This window comes from Podarcis vaucheri, assembly GCF_965113315.1.
Source record: "Podarcis vaucheri genome assembly, chromosome: 1".
In the NCBI taxonomy this organism is placed as follows: Eukaryota; Metazoa; Chordata; class Lepidosauria; order Squamata; family Lacertidae; genus Podarcis; species Podarcis vaucheri.
This window is the reverse complement of record NC_138759.1, coordinates 34,744,403-34,767,163: the sequence shown is the minus strand read 5'-3', so window position 1 is coordinate 34,767,163 and position 22,761 is coordinate 34,744,403. Positions and strand designations below refer to the sequence as shown.

Below are 22,761 nucleotides of genomic sequence, written 5' to 3'. Positions count from 1 at the left end.
TCAGGACCAGAAAGTTAAAATTATATTAAAGATTTTTTGTTTTTGTTTTTTACAAGTGTGGACTGAGTGAAAAATATATAATTTGGATGATTACAAAGTTTAATCAGTTCAATCAAAAGACTGATCAACTAAAGCTGTGCAGCTCTATCTGATAGATGTTTACAAAGTAATTAGTTCCTGGGAATTCAGTGGGTCTTACTCCTAAGAAAGTGTGAATGAAAATGAACATATTAAAGAGAACTTTTCTATCCAACAACAAATGGGAGCTTTTATTCATTAAGTTGCAAGTTATCATACACATCTTTCAACATCTCAAGGAAGACATCTGTATTGAGGTTTTGGTAACAATATGAATTGGTTAGAAGGTAAGTAGTTGATTTAACTGCAAATGTCATCAACTGACAACTCTAATCATTCTCCCCAACATTTGATACAGACAGATGTTTTGCTATTCCGAAATATTTGGTACAAAATAGGTAAAGTGATATCTTTCGCTGAAACAAATTTTGTTGGTGAAAGGTTATGCAAGTTGATAATTAAATTGCAACTCTTTATAAGCTGAAAATGAACATATTTTTACCAGCTATAGATAGGGCAACACAACTTGCTAATCAAGCATATTAAATGACTTCAGACTAGTTTGCTATCCCTCAAGAAAATTAAAATCACCCTTTCCATATGTCATTTAACAATATATCCAGAAGTCACAATACTGAAAATGGGTGAACGGCTAATAGTATTCTGGTTCTGGGACTTAGAAAATCTCTTCGTTGCCTGAATAAAACTTTCAGTTCCTTGTATATGGTAAGACAGCTGCATTTTTATGACTTAACTAATGTCCCATTGAGAAATGCAGTTTGATGTGTTCACCTCCTTTCCTTTTAATGTTATTTCCAGAACTACTGTCTGTAAGTTTTCTGGGTCTCCATTCTGTCAGTTCATTTCTTAAATCAGACCAAAAAAAATGCCTCACAATTTTAACCTTCAGAAACAGCTAACAGCCCTTGAAAAGGCACAGACAAAGATTCCCAAGATCCAGCGATCCATGTGCAATTCTGCGCATTGACATGCCTAAAGCTCCACTATCCACAGGTCTAGAAAGTGTCCTGTCTGCAGGAGCAAAAGGATGAGACAGTAAGAATCGAGGACAGTGCTGCCTCCAGGGTTGTTGTTGCTGTTTTAGGGGCAGGTTTTGGAAAAGACACCTTTGGTGGGACCCCCTTGGCCTTGGATACTCATGAGTTATACACACCAAAAGTATGCATTACTGTGGGGCTGGTCCTAAAGTAAGACCAAGTGAGGCAGTTGCCTCTGGTGGCAAATGCTGGGGAGTGGCAGCAAAGTGTTGGAGGAGAGAGTTGTATGAGCCACATGCCCTGTCCTGTGCCTCCTACACTTGTCTGCTGACCTAGCAGCACATATCGAATGTATTATAAAATCAGATGTCTGCTTATAAAACATGAAAAATCCTATCCATGCCTACTCAGAAGTAAAAATAAAAAAATTCCTTCCAGTAGCACCTTAAAGACCAACTAAGTTAGTTCTTGGTATGAGCTTTCGTGTGCATGCACACTTCTTCAGATACCTGAAGAAGTGTGCATGCACATGAAAGTTCATACCAAGAACTAACTTAGTTGGTCTTTAAGGTGCTACTGGAAGGAATTTTTTTATTTTGACTATGGCAGACCAACACGGCTACCTATCTGTACTCAGAAGTAAGTTCTATTAAGTTCAATGAGTTTACTCTAGGAAGAAGCATGGATAAAATCACAGCCTAAGTCTTGGAATGTTACAGGGCCTTCTGGGAAAGTATAGCCCATACTGTAATATATTTAATTGGCTTAATAATTTATCTTGTTGCAGAACTGTTGATGATGCATGAAAAACACAGGTTGCCAACTTTTGGAGGCCCATGGGCCCATTATGTGAATCTGAGAAACTGTTCTGGGCACCACAACCTATTCTAATTTCAGAAGAGGGAGGGGACTCTGTAGGTAGAGATGCACACATGTGTGTGTTGTTAGCAGCCTTTGTACTAGAGTTTGGACAGTTAGTGTTTATTTTAAGTATATAGATACTGAATTTTACGGAGGGCAGGTACTATCAATAAAAGTTAGAGTTGTATTCCATGAAGTTGGACTAATTTTCTTTCCCAAACATACATGTGCAGCCATGTTGACCAGATCAGCCAAATCTGCAGCTGCAGAATATCTCTTTGGATTAGCAGGTTGTGTTCGTCTGGCTGTTTTGCACTCCATTTGTATCTGGGAGTATAGGCAGCACAGAGCCCAAGGCACCCACACAACAGAACAACTCGACACAATAGCTTGTAAATTAGGCTTAAAAGGTAAAGGTAAAGGTAAAGGGACCCCTGACCATTAGGTCCAGTCGTGACCGACTCTGGGGTTGTGGCGCTCATCTCACTTTACTGGTTGAGGGAGCCGGCATACAGCTTCCGGGTCATGTGGCCAGCATGACTAAGCCGCTTCTGGCGAACCAGAGCAGCGCACGGAAACGCCGTTTACCTTCCCGCCAGAGCGGTACCTATTTATCTACTTGCACTTTGACGTGCTTTCAAACTGCTAGGTTGGCAGGAGCAGGGACCGAGAAACAGGAGCTCACCCCGTCGCGGGGATTCGAACTGCCGACCTTCTGATCGCCAAGTCCCAGGCTCTGCGGTTTAACCCACAGCACCACCCACATCCCAAAATAGGCTTAGGTACAGTCCATTTTCTGCTTATGCTTTTGTTAACTTTGCCCACAACCTCTTCTCACTTTACTGCCCTAAACCAATTCATGCCTTACTTATGACTTAAACCACCTTTATGTGATAATAGTACATGGAAATGTGGATGGGAGCATCTGGGCTGATCTAGATATGAACAGGTCTGGTTCTTTAATAAGAAGATCTCCGATGGATCAGCCAAAAGCCTTTCTAGTCCAGCATCCTATTCCCACGATGGCTGAACAGATGCCAAAGGGAAGCCCACAATCAGGACATGAGCGTAACACCCACTCTGCCCTCATGTGATTCCCAGCAACTAGTATTCAAGGTATATTCAGAGCTAATGTTTTCTGGCATTATGGCTCAACTAATTTGGTTCCTCGAAAATACTTCCGCTTACACATAATGAGTTGTAATTAGTCTTGTTCTCAATTGGCTACTCACTTTTGGCTTCTAGCCATGCACTGTGTTTTGAGCTGGCCATGTTTTTATCTCATCTCACATCCAAATCAGACTCCGGTGACCTCAACTTTGGTCCTGCTTCAGCCCAGCATTTATCTGTAATCTTGGTCTTACCTATAACTGTACAATTACATTAATCAGCCTTGATAACAAGTCCTCTGTTGTCACAACAACATGCCTCTGTCCTTATAGTACAGTTTGATAAAAAAATTATGAGTCAAATAAAAATATACAAAGAGGGATAAAAATGAAAGAAAGAAAGAAAATTCAGCCCACTCAGGATTCCCTATGGGAATGTTTTAAACCCAAATTGTTTGGCTTATACAGAACCCAAGGAAGTACAGAAACAATAACACTGAATGGAAAGACAGGATATAAATGTCCCCAGAAAGTACATGTCAGTACCTATGTAAAGTTTCAACACAAGTTGGTTCTGCTACACTTTTTCTCCAGCTCCTTCTGCTTGGAGAAAAATGCCATGTTACTGAGCCCTTTTTGGATGCCATTTCTCAATCTTTTTTTTTTTTTTTACAATAGAAAAATACAAAACGTTTTACTAAATTTATAATCTTTTAATAGCATGCAACGGTTAAAAGACAAAAGCCGCTTTTTCAGCCAGCAAACAGATTAGCAATATGACAGTCCATGCTTCCAAGAATGATGCATTCATTCCAGTAGTTAATTGCCTAAAGTTGCATGGGAAAGGTGTATATAGTTTGTGGAGCTCTTTTGCCTTCAGATCGTAAGGTCACATGACGTGAAAGAGAGTAGAAGCTTTTAGGATAGTGGGAGAGGTAACCGTCATAAAATAAAAGCTTGATACATAGAGTCAGTGACCCAGGTCCATCATGTTGGTGAAGAATGAGAGTAGCACATCTGATCTGTCACCTCCTGTGCAATGACTCTGCTCCCCATTCTCCACTTACAGTTAGTCTGTAACCAAGTAAATCTAAACAAACAGTGTCAACTGCTGTCACCAGCAGTGTGATAATGCTATCCATTTAAAATGGCTGTAGGCTACCTCTGATCCCATCCATCTTTATTTTCCCCAGCTCTGTCTCTATTACTTCTCCTGAAGGACTTTTATTCTCTCTCCTGTGATGTTCCCTTTGACTTGTCATGTGCACTTACATATATTCCAGGTTGATTTTGTTGTTGCCTATCTTTGGACATGGAGGACAAAAGCCCTTCCCAATGTCTGGAACCAGCTAGAGAAACCATGTATATGATGCATCACACCTGTAAACAAGCTTGTGTCCTATTTTGTGCTCTGAATCCCACTGGTTGAGACTGGTCAACCAAGAGGTTCATTCACTACTGTAATGCTGTGTTATATCCTTTCCTCCTACAGAAGCATAGAATTGCAGAGTTGGAAGGGACCCTGAGGGTCATCTCAACCAAGCCCCTGCAATGCAGGAATCTCCACTAAAGCATCCATGAGAGATGGCCATCCAGCCTCTGCTTAAAAACCTCCAAAGAAGGAGAGGCCACAACCTCCTGAGGGAGTCCGTTCCACTGTTGAACAGCTCTTACTGTCAGAAAGTTCTTCTGGATGTTTAATTTTTGTTTGATTTTGTATCACAGCTGTTTACAGCTATATGGAGCACAGACCTTAAAAATTAAAAGAAACACTCTCCCAGAAACAGGCAACCCCTATCAAACGACCCAAAAAGCCAAATAAACTCATTTAAAATAATAATTAAAAAATAAATAGGAAGGGCAGGGGACCTTGGTGGTTCCACTGGGGGTGTCTGAGAGTTCCATTATGCCCACAAGGGCATGAGACCAGTTTACTTACAGGATTGCCTCTTCCCATATGTGCCCACTCAACTGCTTTGATCTGCAGAAGTACAGTGGTACTTCGGGTTACAGACGCTTCAGGTTACAGACTCCACTAACCCAGAATTAGTACCTCGGATTAAGAACTTTGCTTCAGGATGAGAACAGAAATCATGCTCTGGTGGTGCGGCAGCAGTGGGAGGCCCCATTAGCTAAAATGGTACCACAGGTTAAGAACAGTTTCTGGTTAAGAACAGACCTCCAGAACGAATTAAGTTCTTAACCAGAGGTACCACTATATTGTTACCTGTGCCACATAATATGCATTCCACAGCTATAAGAAAACAGTATTTTAGTGTGGTAGCATTGTTACACTTCGGAACTCCCCGCCTGTTAATATCAGGCAGGCACCTTCACTGTACTCCTTTCAGTGCCAGCTTAAGACATTTTTGCTTAGGCAAGCTGATCCAGACATGCAGGTGCTGACATTTTCAAATCTCCTTTGCTGTTAATGATCTTTAAATGTTGTTAACTGGTTTTTAACCGTTTAGTACAGGCTTCCTCAACCTGGAACCTAAGGGACATGGGTGGTGCTGTGGGTTAAACCACAGAGCCTAGGATTTGCCGATCAGAAGGTCGGTGGTTCGAATCCCTGTGATGGGGTGAGCTCCCATTGCTCGGTCCCTGCTCCTGCCAACCTAGCAGTTTGAAAGCACACCAAAGTGCAAGTAGATAAATAGGTACTGCTCCAGCGGGAAGGTAAACAATGTTTCTGTGCGCTGCTCTGGTTCGCCAGAAGCGGCTTAGTCATGCTGGCCACATGACCCAGAAGCTCCCTCGGCCAATAAACGAGATGAGCACCACAACCCCAGAGTCAATCACGATTGGACCGAATGCTCAGGGGCCCCTTTACCTTTACCTCAACTTGGCCCTCCAGATGTTTTGAGACTACAATTCCCATCATCGCTGCTAGCTAGAGGTCCTGCCAGCTAGGGATCATGGGAGTTATAGGCCAAAAACATCTGGAAGCCGAGGTTGAGGAAGCCTGGTTTAGTAGTAATTTCAATATTTCTAGCAAGCCACTTAGAGGTTATGCTTAAGCGGTAGATTTGTTTTTTTAATAAATTACATAAAATGAGTGCAGTTGCTTATGTGGCCAAGTAGCACCACACGTGCACAAACACAAGAGAGACGGGCTAGTAACAGGCTTAGGAGATGTAGCATTTGGGGAGGGAATATTCTAAGGGAGGGGAACTCCCTAAACCAGGCATAGGCAAATTTGGCCCTCCAGGTGTTTTGGGACTACAACTCCCATCATCCCTGACCACTGGTCCTGTTAGCTAGGGATGATGGGAGTTGTAGCCCCAAAACATCTGGAGGGCCAAGTTTGCCTATGCCTGCCCTAAACAGCCCAATGATGAGTGAGCACGTTCAATGGTCACTGAATGCTAATGCTGACAGCTGTGAGTAGGTTAGGACCTGAAGCAGCTGTAGAAGTCCTCCACTGGGCTTCTTCTCTCTTCCTCATCTTCCCCCCAAGTTACCTCCAGATCTAAACTCTTCTGAGTAACTGGTGTGTCATCACAGCACCAAGCTGTGCACGTCCACCTACTGTGTATAAAATATTTGTGGTCTTGCAGCAGGCAACCCAGAGGTAATAATAAATAATTTGGTCCCAGTACTCTAGAGGGATCATGCTGCAGGGTTGAAAATTTTGCTGTTGTGTTCAGAACTTGGAAACCAGGCGGGGAGGGGGAGGGCAGAGGTACCCATGTATTTCAGCTCTGGAGATGTGGAATACAGACCATAAAACACTAACACATTTCTTGAAATGACAAAGTGTTTTTGCAGGGGGAGAAGGGGTAGCCTTGCGGTGCATGCCATATTTTAAAAGAGCTGCATGAATGATCTTGCAGTTGAATGGTATAGTGCTCGACCTCTAAAGAAAGGGGGGGGCGGAATCATTAAAATGAAACTTTTAAATGGTCAGAAAGTGGAGTGGGCAGGAGATGGGAGGAGAGGGGAGATGTGTCACTCAACACCAATGATGTCAGAGGTCCTGTTCCAAAAGTGGCTGTGGCATTTGCACAAGCAAAGTTCCTCCTCCCCACCGGATTGTTTCCCCCCACTATAATAAAATACTGTGGTTTGAGTTCTGGAGAAATATGATATCTCCATGACAGCAATGCTATGTTTGGGGGCTGGGATCACAATTGACCACTGTGCATTTGTGATATTGAGAAGGAAAGATATATTAAAAGCCTGAAAAGACTTTTCATTAGGAAATGCTTATTTTTCTGAGATCACATATGTATCCAGCTCAGATTAATTTGCTCAGTGGAACATTTAGTTATTTACAGACAGACATTTTCCCTAGCCTGGGCTCAAACTTTGATTAGTTTTGTTTGTTAAATCCGGGTTCTTCTCATGCCCTAATATAAATTAGGTTTGGGGTGTTTTTCTGAGTGCATTTACAGTTTTTGCAGAGCAGATTGGGAGAAACTAACTTGGTAATAATAAAATAAATTGGGTGTGTGTGTTTAAACAGAAATGAACATTCAGAGTTTCGTCTATCCTGTTTCCAGAATGCTGTTAGCACTCTTGTCCTAAGTACAGGTTTACTTGAAAGTAAATCCTCTTGAATTCAGTGATTCTGCTTGCCCTACAGGTTGATTCAGAAGTCAATTTACAAACATTGTTGCATCCGAGGTTTTCAGTGAAGGTAGGATAACATCTTTCATAACTCCCATGCATGTTCTCTGACTGAAGTTTATTATAACATTCTTAACTTCAAGTAAAGCCTTGGCTGCTGCTACGTTATCAGTGCAGCATTCCAAGCTGGGTGCATTTCTGTAACATTTGGGACAATATTATTACAAAGTTCGTTTAAAATAATCGAGGTGCTTTTTCTATATAAGAACCCTGGAGTAAACAAAGTACAAGAAATCCTAACTCCCATATGATTGCGCTGAGATTAGGGTCTAATTGCTTAAGGTTCAGGTGGAATCCGCAGGCTAAATCCTATAGGGGCGAACTGAATTTCTCAATCATTCTGTCAAAAGCAGAGGGATGAGAGCCCACACGCTTCCTAACAAGTCATTTTAACAGTTACAAGCTCCTTACAAAGACCACACAGGGAGCCTAAGAGATGCAAATCGAATTCTAATCCGTGGTCATTCTGCGGGGCCTTCAACAAAGATGTGCTAAAGCCTAATAGAAAAGAAATCAGTTCTCTGTCACCAGCTCCTAGGAAAATCTATTAGAGAAAGTACAGATCTTGTATTTACAGCCGTTGCTTTTAAAGGTTAAGGACAAGCACATGTAAAAAGGTAGCCTGAAGGATGGTGGGTGTGTTTTTTTCCGTGTGAAATATTGGACAAACCCCTAATGATTATCTTCTCATTTTATCCCTCAACGTGCTTTGATAATTTAGTTTGTATTCATTGGACAAAAGAATAATCCTTTCGAATACGTGGAAAACAAAAAAAGGGGAGTGATAGTACCCGATCCTTGCCAACTTTAGGCGGAAAGCAAGTCCCATTGGTTTCAGCAGAGCTCCTTCCTATTAAATGTGGTTAAGAGTAACAGCCAAACGTTAAAAACAAATAGGAATGATTCACATTAATTTCTCTGACTTTAACTTCCACATAAACGTACCAAAGATCGCGTCCTGGGACAAATTTGACTTCCATGCCACCCCCAAAAGGATTGGATCACTTTAAGAACTTTTTGGCTTGTGTTAACAAATCATTTCCGCGATCCTATGCATTTTACGCGGAAGTAAGTGCCACCGACGCTTAAGGGGACATTTCTATGCTTAGAAGCAGCACGCATCCTAAACGTTGATCGACGCTGCGATCCTAGCCGCGCTTACTTTTGCGTAAACTGACACTGGTTCCAAGAAGACCCCACTCCTAAATACATTTTCGTGGAGAGAAGCCCCACTGGATTCAACAGGAATGGCTTCCAAGTAAATTTGGCACCGCATTCTAGACCGCCTACTCTGCGGTTGCCTTAATTCAGAGGACCATTGGCCAGCGAGAAGATATCGGAAGTACTGTTGGAACAGCGATTTGAGAACCTAGAAACCGAAAGCAGGGTATTAAAAGGTGGGCATCCGGTTACGAAAGGGAGGAGGGAGAAGGGTTTCCCCTCCTCGATTACCTTCTCATTTCGCTCAGTGTTAAATGGATTTACACGGAGCTAAATCCTAGTTTGTGGAACGCCAAAATCCCAACCTGCCACAAATAAAGCACTACTTGCTAAGCCGTCTTATTCAGAAAAAAGCTCCACTCAGGTGAATAGGACTCACTTCGGCGGAAACCTGTTTCGGGTCCTAGTGTAAGTGGAGCAAATGCCTCAGAACGTTTTAAAACCAGAAGGCAGCTAAAAACAAACCTCCACAGAAAAAGAGAGAACTTGCACGGCCACAGCTTAATATTTTGCAGAGCTGCATGCCAAAGTTTAACGTAGGAAATGCGTCACGTGTGAATTCTGCTTAATGCTGGGTATAAAGGGGGAGGGAATCCAGCCTGTCGCGTTCTATCTGATGTCAGTTTTCCATTTCCATTTGTATCTGATCTGGGCTTTCTCTTGGGTTTGCAATAGAAATATCCATTGATGGAGGTACGTAGGAATGCCATTCTCTTACTGTCAAGAGCTCTGGCCCTCCCTGGTCAAATCCGGTTTGACTCCTTCCGGTTGGCTACAAATGGTTTGGCTGCAGGTTCCATTGTGACACCAAGGAAGGGAATCTGGATGAAGAGCTCTGCTCAACTCCTTTTCTCTTCTGAACTTATTCTGGATTTGGAACTCCTGAACCTGAGGGAACTGACTCCCGAGCGGCCGGTTTTGGATCTTCCCAGTGATGGGTTATGGGTTGTCTTCAAAAGTTTGGTGCCCTTGTCCTGAACGGACTGTTTGGATGCCACCGTGGTGATGGGCAGCATACCAAGCGACCAAGAGGTCCCTTTAAACTCTAGCAATCAACGCACCATTTCAATTCGACACCGTAAAAAGTGTATCTACTAACTAAACATAATAGTGTTCCTCTTTTAGTTGGGTAGCGAAGGATATCTTCCCTGCTATTGGTTGCTGGTGGGTGCGCATACCATGTGTGGCTTTATTACTTTCGGCTCTTTTGTGGCATCTTTGCATTTTAAAGTAGTAGTCCATCGCTTTAAAACTTTTTTCCCCCATGTAACAAGCGATGGATAAAATGAATTAATCCTAACAGCAAAACGGAATGCAGTCTCCCTTGACCTCCGGTTGCTGGCTATCCAAGGGGCCTAAACCAGCAGGAGGAGGACCTGATCTGCCAGAGACTCTCCTCGGGTGCTTCTCGGATTTGCTCTGCGAAGCCCAAGGCGCTTGCATCTTTTTCATTTCCCGAGAGGTACCTGCCTCCTCTCCTCTGTCCCTTTGAAGGAAACAGTGGGGGATCTTAACGATACCAAATGAAAAGCGTCCCTTTAACAGAGCTGTCATGTACTAACCTTGGATCCTAGAACAACAGGCAAGTAGGATCCTAGAATGCAACAACTGATTGGCTTGCAGGAGAAGACCAATCAGGCTCCAGGAAGAAGTTAATCAGCCTATTAGGCTGGTAGGATCGTAGAATGCAACAACTGATTGGCCTGCAGGAAAAGACCAATCAGGCTCCAGGAGGGAAGCAGAATCAGCCAATCAGACGGGACTCATTGTGTAAATAATGTATATAAAAGCCTGAGGTTTGGGGGGCAATTCAATCACTGTTTTACAAGCTGCAATAAAGAGCATGAAATCACTGCAGGACTCCGAGTATATTTCATGCTTCCTTATTTCTGAATGTCTCTGAAAGGATCTGATTGTGGCCCCTGTCAACTGTCAAATGAGTGTGCGCTGTCATTCAGGCAGCAGGCACGCCCCAGTCCATCTCCAAGTCCTGGGGAGGAAGGGCGGGAGAAAATATTGGGAGCGTAGACTGCTGCCTTGGATAGGCATTGGTCCATCTAGGTACAGTACACTGACTGGCAGAGCCTCTTCTTCAGGGGTTCAGGCGAGGGTCTTTCCCGAATCCCATCCCTACCTGGAGATCCTGAGAGCTGAACCTGGGACCTTCTGACCTATGGCACATTCAGTACTACTGAGCTACTGTCCTTTCCCCAGAAGTGGTATGATTCAGACCTCGGCCGAGGGCTGCAAGTTTCGCATTGGCTTGGATGAGGTGCAGATCGCAGCATTCCCACTCTTCCGAAGGAGCAAGACAGGGAAGCTACGAACATCAGACTTCGTGTGTGTGTCCTCTCCCCAACTTTTCACCGGTTTCCTTAACCTAAGAACCAAGCCAAACGGTGTCACTGAGTCGTACCTCTAGGACTGATGTTCAATAAGTTTCGACAGCGGTTCTCCACTTCGTAGACCGAGACCAGAGAATGCTGACAGTAGCCTTTAGGCCCTGCTCTTTAGCTCGGAGTTTTCGACTTGCATCGGTACATAAGCAGAACCTGCTGAATCCGGCCACTGGCCCACATACTCCAGCCTCTTGTTCTCACAGCGGCTAACCAGAAACCTGTGGGAAGCCCGCAAGCAGCCACCAGATGTTCTACATACATGCTCTGCCTTCCTGCCTTCTTTTTCACACACACCAGGTTCCCAGGTTCTCAATATATGAGAGCATCCCGAAGTTTATTCACTTGCGCTGAGTAGCACCAACAAATAATCCCCACCTTTGGCTCCATTGCATTCAGGGGTGCCCACCTGGATAACACGTGGGGGAGCAGGTAAGCCCCCACCCCATAAGCGGTCACATGATTTGGCGCGCGCACACCATTTGAATGAGAATACTCAGCAACTTTGAGGGTCTGGACCCTCAAATATTTTGGGGGGAGGCAGCGAAGGGACCTCGGCCCCTAGCAGTTGGCTCCTGTGGTTGCATTTTACACCCCATCCAGGAATGGCTGTGGGCTGGAAACCTGCGTCGCAGGGGATTAGACTAAATGACTCTCGGAGTCCCTTACAAATCTACAATTTTATGAGTCTACGATTCTATGACTCCTAAACGTGCTTAATTCGAAGTAAATCTCGTGGGTTTCAGCATCCCAGTGGGGCACAGTCCAGCTGAAGCAAAGCCTGTGTTTAAATCCTAGGAAAGTCAGGAGAGTCAGATCTTTCCCATTCACATCAGGGCAACCTTTTTAGATATATAAAATATAACGTTATTGAATAATACAATCAAATTTCCAGATATATCTGCAAAAAACACAATCTCACATCAGGGCAACCGACAAGGGTTTCGCTTGGGCTGGATCGGACTTCTAGATCTAAGAAAGTGAGCTGACAACAATCAAAGCTGGAAGTCAAGCCAACGTCGTCTTGTTTTGCGTTATTTCTTCTCTAAGTGCACATGCGCACTTTTACCTGGGAAGCTTTCCAGAAGTGCTAGCAGAATTTTGTTCCATTTAAATGCAACCAAAAAATATATTCCTGTGGACAAGCATCCCTGGAACTGACTGAATATGGGAAGCATCGGAGTGCTGTCCTTATGGGGCTATTAACATCATGCGCTTGACTATGGGGTCATTCCCACCCACTCGCCCACCTGCCATTGGTGCTCCGGCCAGGCCAGGAGTTCCATCCCACCTTAATTCGAAGTTCCTCGGTTAAAGATAATTTAGCCTTTATTGAACTTAACTGGGAAAACCGTTTTAAAGTATCCAAGGTTCAAGTTAACTGGAATGCCGGTCCAGCTGCTAGAGAACTGACCAAATGTCTAAAAGAGGCGCATCATTGGCTTCGCGTGGTTGTTCAGGTCAGCAATTGCCTCGGCCATCAAATTAGGATACGAAACGTTAATTGGTTACATTTATTTAAAAAAGGAATGTTAGCAGGGCTTTCCACTCCAGGGATTCCCTGTGGAAATGTCTTTGTCGTTGGTGATTTAGGCTGCATTCTCCCGCACCTTTGCCTAGGAGTAAGTCCCATTGGCTTCTGTGCCTACCCTTGAGCAGGCATGTTGCACCAGAAGCGGTTTAGTCATGCTGGCTACATGACTTCGAAAGCTGTCTGTGAACAAACGCCAGCTCTCTCGGCCTGAAAGCGAGATGAGCGCCGCGCCTCATAGTCGCCTTTGACTGGACTTGACCGTCCAGGGGTCCTTTACCTTTTTACAGGAGTGCGCTTCTACCGTTCAATCCTATACGTGTGTATTCAGAAGTAAGCAGCACTGAGTTCAGTATTTCCCTCTCAAGTTGACGCAGGGCTTGCACAGAGTTTCATACCCTTTGGAGGATCGCCAGAGCCCCAGGTGGGACATATTTCGCTGAGCAGAGCCAACCCTTCAGATTAAGTATAGAATCGTAGAAGTTGGAAGGGACCCTGAGGATCATCTATGCCAACTCCGTGCAATGCAGGGCTATGCAGCTGCCCCACAGGGGGATCGAACATGCGACACTAGTGTTGTCAACACCATGCTCTAACCAACTGAGCTATTGGGTAAATGAGCTCCTTGTTTTATTTCAGTGTCTTTTATTTTATTGATAAGAATGTGCTTCTGACGGTCCACCTTTCAGGTAGAACACCTTAGAAACTCAAACAAAGGCATCAGTGTTCGAGTCTAAAGTTATTCTATGTTTTTGAAATTGTTCCATACATACGTGTGTCAACATACGTGTGTCAAACGCTCCTTATCAGGAGCGCCAACTTGAATAAAATATTGTGGGGGTCCACGTAAGCCCCGCCCCTAATAATTGATCGCATGACGCAGTGCACACGCACTATTTGATTGGGAATGCCCATCAACTTGCGGGGGTGTCCCCCTTAAATATTTAATTGTGGGGCCGAATCCCCCGAGGCCTCTAGGAGTTGGCTCCTATGGTCCTAACCACAAACCGATCACTTCATTCATGGGTTCCTTCCTTAAAACACTCTTTATGGCAGGAGACTCCTGGTTCATTATGTGCCTAGTACACATTTCAGACCAATGGTTCCAACCACGGGTGACAATTTGAATAAAACACGGGGGGGCAGGTAAGCCCCACCCCACATATTCAGTCACGTGACATATCACACACACACACACACACACACACACACACACACACTATTTGAATGGGAATTCCCCTCAGCTTTTTCGAAGGCAGCCCCCTCAGATATTTTATTGAGGGCCGAAGGGACCTCGGTCCCTAGGGGTTGGTTCTTACAATGCAGAAGCCAAGGTCCCAGATTCAAAACCTGGCATCTCCAGTTGAAAATTTTCTCAGGTTTGGGACCTTGAAGAGCAGCTCCGGGCCAAAGAAAAACTGTACCGAGCATCTCAACCACCTGGCTTAGTGTAAAGCTGCTTCAGGATTACATTTAGGGGGAGGGATGAATCTGGCTGTAAGAAAAGGGTGGTTTCCCCTTCCCATACAGTCTGCTGTCCAAGCGTCGTTGCGCCACCTCCTAGTCCCTTCGATTGGGGCTTCCCAGAACAGCTTCCTCGCTGGATCGTGCAGGAAAGATAATTTAGCTATGTATACTCGTTTTTAAGATGCGCTGTTTTACTGAAAATTAGTTTACCCACAACGTAGCTTTGAGATGCGCTTTCCTTTTTAAATAATAATAATTTTTATTTATTAGATTTATATACCGCCTTCCATCATAAGATCTCAGATCTGATTTTTTATTAAATGGTTTACACACCCCCTCCCCCAAAAAGAGAGAAATAAACAAATAAATAAGTGGAAAGAAAGCAGGCGTTAACTTGGGAGGCTATGTAGGAAAATCGGAATCCGAGAACCCAACTCTCAATTTGTGGGGAGGACGAGGATCTAGGGAGCCTCCGATTCCTTTCCATTTAGGAACATCGAGCAAAAGATAAAGAGGAAGCAACCGGAAGCGGTTAGTAAAAGAGCTGCGATCAGCTCCCTTTGGAGTCAAGGCCTCTCATCTGGCACTGACATGAACCGGGAAGATGGCGAGGAAGCGGGACAGGCATCCTGAAAATACAGGCGCCTTCTCAAAAGCCTGAAATCAGTGATAGCGTTTGCGCCTGCAAACCGCAACCCGTTAAAGCCAACGGCGAATCTCCCATCGTTTTCAATGGCTGCGGAAGCTCCCCCCCCCCCCCACCCCAGGTCGCCGTGGTTCTTGTCTTGCCAGTCCTCAACTTCTTTCCACCTTCTTCTTCATAAACATAATGATTATTAAGGAGCGGTGTGGGCCTCTTAGCTTTCACTTAGCTGCTGGCACTTGACTGGCAAAGCGGGAGGGGGGTTCCTTTCTACCAACACAGCCAAGGAAGTGGCTCCGAAGACGGTGCCTCGTGGGATGGCCCAGAAGCAGGCAGGGCCTTGAAGAGACTACGGTCTCTTGCTTGTCCCAAATGGAAAGCGGTGGCAAGAGGAGTCTGTCACGCGCGGCTTAAATCTGATCGCTACCGTCGTGCAATATTACTTGGCGCTTAGAAGAACAGCTGGGGGCAGGCTAGAGCCCCGCAGTGGGAGTGTTTGGCATGGGTAAGACACACACCCGCAGCGCCCGTCCTTCTCAGTGCCTCGGTTAGAAAAGATCTCAGGTACAGCAGTCGGATCCTCCCGCTTGAATCTGAGCAACATCGTCCCATGGACTCCGTTATGAGAGACATCTCTTTCCGTCTGAAGTGTCACCCCCGTTTTCGCTATTATCATGGTCATAATTATTTAAGATAGCAAAAAGTGACCTGGTTGCAGCAGCATTTCCTTCCTTCCTTCCTTCCTTCCTTCCTTCCTTCCTTCCTTCCTTCCTTCCTTCCTTCCTTCCACCCCCCTTTCCCTCTTTCCCATATAAAGCCTTGCAGTATCGCCTCTAGGCTGAATGAGTTTGTGAAGCACCATTTGGCAGACATATCATATCCATTCAAGGAATCCTGCCCTTTCTGGCGTCATCTTCGCTCCACCAAGCTCGGAGAGTTACCCAGCGCACATCTCGACGCACTCGCGAGTGTGCGCACTCCCATTTTCCCTCTCCCCATCCTCTCACGCACACTCAGCCAACAAAACCCTCCTAAACATACTCCTTTCCACCCTTGATTTCAGCCGAACTTCTTTGCAAAAGGAAATCTCTGTAGGGTCAAGGTGCAAAAAGGGAAAGAACAATTCTGTTGGTTAAAGCGTGGTGCTGATGACGCCAAGGTGGCAGGTTCGAACTCCCTATGGAACAGCTGCATAGTGTTGCATTTTGCAAGGGGGTTGGGCTAGATGACCCTAGCGTCTCTTCCAACTCCATGATTCTATTATTCTAACACCGCATCCAGGTGGAGGACGACCTACTAGTTCTGCAGATGGCTTTTCGGCCATATTGACACAAAGGCGATCATTTCCCACACACCCCAGTCCTTCCTCACCCCTTGCAAACTTCCGTTCAGTCGCAGTATTCAAGGACAACGCGTTATTACGAACCAAGTTAGCATTTTGCTCCGAACCATTTCCCCGCGTTGTACTTTCTCTTGATTAAATGCCTGTTAACCCTAAGAGGCTAGCAGAACAATCAACATACTTTCCCAATCACCATTTGGGGAGACGGGAGGTATTCCTGGCTGTGGATTACACAGCTTGTTTTGCTTTGGTCCTGGTTTGGGGTGGCAGTGGAGAAAGCAATTAAGTTGTATTTTCCAAGGGAATGCATAAAAAGACTCGTGGCTACAGCCTCGTGTTTTAAATAAATAAATAAGGATTGGGACGGGGCAGAAAATCTCCAGTGCTTGCCTGACTGTTCTTCCTCTCTCTCTCTCTCTCTCTCTCTCTCTCTCTCTCTCTCTCTCCCACCCACCCACCCACCCACCTTCCCCTCTCCCGGGCACGTTATTCTGTATCTTTCAGCGTGTCCGGCTCTCATGATTGCAAATAGGCCTGTTTTCAAATGGAAATAAGACTTCCAAACTGATTATGTGTATTGAATCGGAGTCGCTCGCTAGAGCCTCTTGTTTAAAATGTATTGAAAAAAGGATGATGGCTACAGACCTCTGGAACCAGCGCGGAGAGGTCGATTTATTTTGCAACTTTTGGCCACTGGAGAATATTTCAGCAAGATAATTACGGCAGCCTGGGAGGGGGGCGGCGCCTTGGAAACACAAACAGTCTCCCGTCTCGCCTTCCCTTCATCTCCATCTCTGCCTCGCGCGCACCTGCCATTTCCAGCTCCTAACCTCAAGGCAATGTGTGTTGACTACCACACCCTAATACTGCCTCTCAAATATTAAGCAGGGGGAAGATAAACCGTGGTGCTGCTAGGGGCTGATCAGTGGCATCCTTACTTCCCTGCCCATACAACTTATTATCTATAAATGGAAGAGGGTAAGAAAAGAGGAAATAAAGTGGGGATAGGGTAGAGCAGGATAAACCTCAAGGAAGATTTGAGTCTGCAGGAGAGGGGGCGTCATCGTCAAACTCTTGGGAATCTTCCGAGAGCTTCATCCACATTTATCTCAGGCTTGCAAGGCCATTACTATTCTCCCCCTCCCCACCATTGTAAATGTCCGGGGATGAGGCTAAAATAATGTCACGCGCATGGACCTGCTTTCCTGTCCAGACAGTTTATTATGAAAGCACCGAAAGGCTCCGAAACGCAAGAGATTCTCCCCCACAAGCTGCAGATCAGCAGCTTTGGAATTCCAAGCAGCGAAAACTTCTCCATCCTTACGCACCATCCATTTAAAGCACCCGATTTCCCGCAGAGAATTCTGAGAACAACAGCTTACTCCTCACAGAACTACAATTCCCAACAACCTTAGCAAACTACAGTTCCCGGGATTCTTTTGCGGAAGTCATGTGCTTTAAATGTGTGGTGTGTACCTAGGTGGCAGGCGTGGTCCGGCATGTGAGGATTCGCGGGCGCCCACACTCCCTTGAGCTTTGCCAGCCCTCTCCCCAGTCAGACTGGTCAGCAATCATAGGAATCAACTCCTAGGGGCCTATGTCCCTTTGGCCCCCCAATAAACTATTGGAGGGTCCCCCCCCAAGTTGATGGGCATTGCCATTCAAATGGTGTACATGCGCCGCATCCCGTGATCAGTTATGTGGGCTGCGGCTTACCTGCCCCCCAATAATATTTTATTCAAGTTGGCACCCCCGTCAGCAATGCTCCCCAGAAAGTGTCCCCGGAGCCCTTGCAGGGAACTTGCGGCAGCCTCCTGGCAACTTCAGAAAGCGGCTGGTATCTCTCCAAGTGCGGGGAGCTTGGAAAATGAGTTTTGAATGGCAAGGGGTGAGAAATGTAACCGTTTGGTAGGGCTTAAGACGGACATATGCCCGCTCCTGCCTTCCCCTCCTGCTTTTGTCCATCCTGCCTTCTTCCTTTATCTTGTCCACACTCCTCCTCCTCCCCGATAGAACTCTGGTCCAGCTTTCTCTCAGCTTCTGATTGGTCGGTGCCACTCGTGCGCTTCAGAATGGACAAGTGTGTAGCGGCGCGGTTAGGATGCATAAATGATCCATCGCCCACACTATGAATATTAATGAATACTTTTACCAGAGGGATCTGTGTGTGAGAGAGTGAGTGAGAGGGAGGGAGGAGGGAGGAGGGAAGAGGGGGTTGGGGTTCTTTCCTCCAAGCCATGACCCTTTCAAGCGCAGAATGACGAGGAGCGATGAAAATATTTGGAATCTCTAGGAAGCAGTTCATGTCCATATAGTGACAAAATATTTTTACATGTCACACATCTATAGCTGGGTGCGTCAAATTCAATTAGACGGCGGTAATTATGCATACCCGTGGTATACCTGATTAAAATATGCATATAAGGTACATAAGGTACTCCCACTTAATTTATTCAAGGGTGGTTGTGTAATGAAATTATCTTCCAGGGTTCAGATTCACTTTCAGGGTTGTACAGCCTGCGGAAATACTATAATAAACGGGTATACTATTACATTCTCAGATCAATTAAGACAAACCAGGTTAGGTAAGGGTTAGTGGCTAACGTGTAAAGAGTAGTTCCATAGACATCAATGGAATTACATAAGTGGAAGTGGTCCTTTTACGCCCAGACCAACGATGCAGTTAAACCTAAATAATAGAATTCAAATCTAGGATTTCGGCTTAAATGCTTTATATTAAGATAATTCACAAGGTTATCCTAGGCGTACATAAAGCTAAATCCACTGTATTTAATTAAGCTTATTGTGCACAGAAGTGCAGTTACAAGCTACCACCCATTTATGTTTTCCTGGGAATAAGCACCATTGAAAACAGTGGGACTTACTTCCAACATAAACCTGCTTAAGAATGCACCGCCCTAATCCTAACTAAACAAAGATACTTCTGTTTATAGGGGCTGTAGTAGGGGTTGTTTATAAGCATATTCTGGGTTTGATTACTTTTTCTTAAAATACTAAGGTATCACGGTGATGGTATATGGGTTGCCACTAGTTAGCATCACTTGAAGAGACCTGTACCTAAGCGCATGCGCACCTTTAAGCCTTACAGCCCATTCAACGTTGACCCGAATTCCTTGGGTGTAAGGACATTTGAAAGGATGCAGTCTCCCGCACACTGGGCTGCCACGAAGTACCACTAAACAGGTAGATTTATGCATGGAATCTGACGACAGAGCTGCAATCCTACTTGCTTAGAAATCTGTAGGAAAACGTCGTTGATTTCGAAGGAGCAAAATGAAGCCCTCACCTTCTAAATTATTTTGGCTGGGCGGGGGTCAAATATTTTTCTCGACATGGGTTGTCAACCGGAGTGAAGCAAGTGAGCTGCAGTACCATCTGTTATTTGCCCCTAACTGAAACCCTGGACATGCTGTGACCATATTTACTCTCTATTAAGTGGAAATATTACTAGAAAATCCCCCTTTTTGTTAACAGGATAGGCAATATTCTTTCTTATAATTAGTAGAAGCTGTGTACCTGAAGGACCAAAAGTTCTCACCCGAACATGGAATTAGTAGTTCGTTTTTTTGTTAAGACTTTGTTCTGGGTGCTTATAATCTTCTTTTTTAACAATTCAAACCTATGAAGTAAGACCCACTGAATTCAAAAGAGTTTAATTCCAGGTAGTATTGTAGCCTTAGAAGCGTGCTTCTTTACATGTTTGTAGTTGGGAAGGGGGAAAGAGCGAAAGTTTATAATAAAGTTACGATGGACTATTCCAAAACTAGTACCACTTAAAAACCTACAACTGTATAGCTTCCCTTCATATGAGGAAGCTTATTGTTTTACACGGTTTGAAATCGAAACAAGATATTTACTATCCAGGCGAGGTTCCGACTTCTTGTTCACCACTGGAACTTCGACAGAGTTTAACACACCTGATTTTGGGCGCCACGCAGACAAAATTAATCCAAGTCCTACTGACTTTAGTGGGCGAGTGAAGCCCACTTGGCCCACGTAGACCCCACGGAAATCGGCCCCCAAGTCGGTGTGCATAAGATTGAAGTCTCCAGATCGCTTGGCAAATGGTTAAACTAGCTCTTTATCGCCCGTCCAAAATTCATATTTACATAAATTTCGGTATAATATGGGAAGGCAGACAGGAAAACTTTGTTTCGATTTCAGTGATACCTCTGCATTTAAGCTGCACCTGAGCAGTCCTTCCCAAAACACGCCAGTCATCGCAACAAGAAATGGACCAATATGGTTCCAAAGTTCCAAACCCTTTTCTTAAAGCTGAGAGAAAGATGGAGGGACAGAGAGAGAGAGAGATCTGCCTGAAACTCAATGCACCCGATGCGCTTACGGCGGAAATGCTAGGCGCTTCTGGTACTAGTTTGAAAATTCCATGAAATGACGAACTCTGATTATTCTGAACAGCTTTCTGTTTCGGCCGAAGTACTGTGAAACTACCCAGACTCTACCCGAAAGTCGAATTAGGGCCTTATTTTACTATGATGAGGGTTATGCTTTCAAAGGTACGGAAGGTTTCGACGTCTTTTCGCTTGGCTTTCTTTACCCCAAACCACTTCAGAAATTCTGCAGTCATTCATTCAGCTTGAGAAATGCAACTGAATTTCCTTAAAATCAGTTTCACGTCTTTCCTAGAGACTGGTGGCCTAAGCTGCTATGGAGTGGGCGGGTGAGAAGTTTTCTCATCCACTAGTAACCTCGAAATCAACATACAGAAACAGTAAACGAAGAACTGTTGGAAACCAGACCCACGCAGCTGCATTTTGGTCCGCGTTGAAGACACCATCGGGGCAATGTTGACTACTTTTGAGGTTGCCAAACTACACATATTTACTAAGGAATCGCACTGAAGCCAGAGGACCTTCCCTCTCGGGTAACAAGTTTTGGATCCACCTACAGATTTCAGTGCAAATCCAAAGAAAACAATCCTATCCGCGTCTACCGAGAAGGAATTCCCATCGAGTTCAGTGTCCTTTACTGCCAGGAAAGTAGGTACAGGATTGCTGTCTGATTGTGGCTGGATCATGCCCAAATATTGCAAAATTGCCCATCCACTTGTAAGGGAAACGGATCTCAGCACTAATAGTGAACTCCATAGACACCCACCCCCATGGGAAAATAATTTTTCATCATCCTCATTCAAGAAAGAAAACTAAAAACAGGCGGCCGGCAGAGAAAGCTACAAAAGCCGCTTGGGTTGTTTAACTTGAGTTGTTGGGTGGGGAGTGGGTTAGGAGTTGTCCCTGTCTCTTTAACCATTCTTATACTCGCAACAGTACTGCCCCATTCAAAGGGAAAGGCCAAAAATAAGGATGGGGGGGTGTCTTCTAGCTAACAAACAAAAGCAGAAATCCGATCCAAAGCTCGGATTAGGAAGAGTCTTGGACTAAGTCGGTTAGCAGGTCGCTAACAATCACAGAAGGACTCAGACCTCAGTTACTCCTCTGAGGTATTACAGCCCCACCATCCCAGCCCCGTCCCCCCGCGACGCCTGCCAGCTTCCACAGGTCCCATGAAGGTGTCTGTACTTCTGGATCCTTTCATTGTGGTTTCAAAGACACGTCTTCACACAAAGAAGGGTGACCCTCAGACATCCCGACTCAGCAAAATTATGGGCTAGCCTAGAGAGCTCGAAACGTTTACAGTCAGAAGAAAATTATCCAGATGGAAAGACCTTCCTGGTGACGTTACCAAACGGAAACCAAGCGGCTTACGAAGCGTTAGATCTTAAGAAAACGACTGTTCTGAGGCCCCCCTAGGGATGGCGACAGCAAAAGAGAGCAACCCGTTTGACCACGGGGAGAGCCAAGTGAACAAATTTTAAACCTAGCTAGCACCCCGCAAGCGGAAACGTGGAAAGGACCCACATAACTCCTTAGAAACAGGCCTCAAAGACATCTTGAAACTTACTTCCCAGCTAAAAGTGTCGACAATCAGGAATGTCTGGCTGGAGGAAGGGATCCAACTAAAACCTTGACTTCTGGTGTGTGTGTGCTATGGTAGAAAAGGTAGCTCATTGCACCTTAGGCTGATGAAGCCAAATTTCCTTCCATTAGGATTAGGTCCCTTCAGGCGGGCCCAGAAACGGCAGACACCGTCCTTTCTAGAAAATAGTTATCTCTTTAACAAGCCTTCAAAGCAGAGCTGAGGAAGATAGACAGACAAACGTTTCCCGGCTGCAAAAAAAATCCGAAGCATACACACTTCGCTGTTTTCTTCCTGCACAAATGCTATGTTAGCTTGACACTCAGCGCCCTAAAGGAACGTGGAAAGAAGCCCCCTCTCATCTGCCAAATTCGCCTCCAAATAAGTATACCTATCCGAGACACACTTACGAGGAAGTCAGTCCCAGTGAAAGCTTTCCTCGTGGTTAAGTGCGTCGAAGATCGGGGTCCCAGCATCGACTGATCAAGCCCCCTGCCTTCTTTATCTCCTCCTGGCCACAGCTTC

The 22,761-nt window shown here is 45.1% G+C and overlaps 2 long non-coding RNA genes across 4 annotated transcripts in view; one reads left to right on the top strand and one right to left on the bottom strand.

The window, feature by feature from the left end:
* The window catches only part of LOC309527274, a 439,252-nt gene that overhangs the window by 131,157 nt on the left and 285,334 nt on the right, over positions 1-22,761 (top strand). The window lies entirely within an intron of this gene.
* Positions 1-22,761, bottom strand: part of LOC309527302 — a 48,249-nt gene that overhangs the window by 25,287 nt on the left and 201 nt on the right. The window lies entirely within an intron of this gene.